Below are 1,697 nucleotides of genomic sequence, written 5' to 3'. Positions count from 1 at the left end.
TCCAAGTTGTTTCCTCCTATGAAATCCAAGTAAAACTATATTGAATATTGTTTGATAGCAAAGGAGCCTTAACATGTGATGATGTTGCACCCACAGGGTGAGAGAAATGTAGGTGAATATGAAATACTGTTGACCCCACCATGTGCATTTATTTCATTGTTTTCATGTCTATTAAGCCATTGGCTTCAAATTATGCTTTACATGGGTATGTAGATTTGTCAAAAAATTCATAACATTATACACCAAAAAGGAGTGAGGTTTTTTTGCATATATTTTACTTTATTAAATCTTACTAATTTCTTTAAGGGACAAGCCAGACAAGTAGGCTACAGTGAAGAAATCTTATTTTGGAGAGTTAAGAAACCACTGTGATACTTCCAGGTATTATCTTCAGTGATGCTTATCTTTATTCAGGGACTCCAGATAATATTCAGCTCCTACAGCTCCCACAAATGCAGCAAATCCCCATTTGAATCCTTGTAATAATGCACCAGTAGAGGAACCATTGTTTGCAAAGCCACTCACATATCTCCAAGCTTCATCACGGCCCCATGGATCCCTTAGCCCTCGTGCAGCCAACTTCTTGACAGTTTCTAATGGTGTCCCCTCTATCTTCCATTGTTTACAATCTGGAAGTTCCATTTTACTGTGTCCATGTTCATGAGCCATGTCTGACAGCAATCTGACCTCTCAGGACACTCAGCTCTACAACCGGAGCCAACCCGGGTGTGTTTTCTTATACGTAAGTTTACATTGATAAAGTTTATTTAAAAGGTTTTTAAAATGATGCCTCACTGGAGTCTTTATAGAGGATCAGGAAAGAAGTGAAGATGAGAGGGCACAGCTTACCCTCCCCCATCTCCATTGAATTAACCTGGACAGCTAGACACTAATTTCTTTTACCTAAAGACCTTCAACATACGGTCTCATAGCTTTAAGGGGCAGGGAAGAACACAGCTGTCATAAGAGTAGATGTCAGTTGACCTGACTATAAACATAAATTGTGTACAGCTGAAGGTGGTGAGGAGGCGGAACAAGCTGACAAAATCATTCCAGTGACGTAAAGGTAAACTAACAACACTTGAGACAAACAATACTTCTAGATGACACCCTCATTTCTGCTTTCCAGAGTGGCTTTAACCCAGTCCTTCATGGACACATGAAGATGGTCTCCAGATGGGGTGTGGTGCCTCTGGGTCTGTGAATGGAACCTCATGGGGGCTGGGACAACCCACAGTTGACTCAGCTTCCACAGAGGAATCCCCTAGCTCTGCTCCAGCTACAAGCAGGCCCAAGCGAGGGAGCAACTGGCTGGGGTCCTTCCAGCACAAAACCTTTTCCGTTTTCCTAACAATTTCCCGCCTCACATCTGCAATGTTTTGGCAGCTGCAGGGCCTGTTTTACTCCTCCCTTTCAACTTGCCTGGTTCTTTGAGCCACAGGGGAGACCCAAAACCCTGAAGAACATCCCGGAATGCAAAGCATTTGCAATGAGTCACAGCTGCAGAGGTGCCAGCAAGAGCTGTTCCAGGCTTAAGTAAGACAGGGAAGCGGGGAGAGAGGTCAGGGGTCTCAGCTGCACAGTTTATGTCAAAGGCTGGACCCAGGAAAGAGGACCGGTAGCACTGGCTGGAACGAGGAAAGAAAACGATGAGAAATAGCTGCACGGGGACCACTCCTCTGAAGCTTCCCCACCGG

The 1,697-nt window shown here is 44.4% G+C and overlaps 1 pseudogene; it reads right to left on the bottom strand.

The window, feature by feature from the left end:
- Positions 1-390: 390 nt before the first annotated feature.
- On the bottom strand, positions 391-832 carry LOC107130321 (NADH dehydrogenase [ubiquinone] 1 beta subcomplex subunit 3 pseudogene; annotated as a pseudogene).
- Between the last annotated feature and the right edge of the window lie 865 nt (positions 833-1,697).

This window comes from Macaca fascicularis, chromosome 7 (genome assembly GCF_037993035.2).
Source record: "Macaca fascicularis isolate 582-1 chromosome 7, T2T-MFA8v1.1".
NCBI lineage: Eukaryota > Metazoa > Chordata > Mammalia > Primates > Cercopithecidae > Macaca > Macaca fascicularis.
The sequence above is the reverse complement of the archived record's forward strand: the minus strand, read 5'-3'. Positions and strand labels throughout refer to the sequence as shown.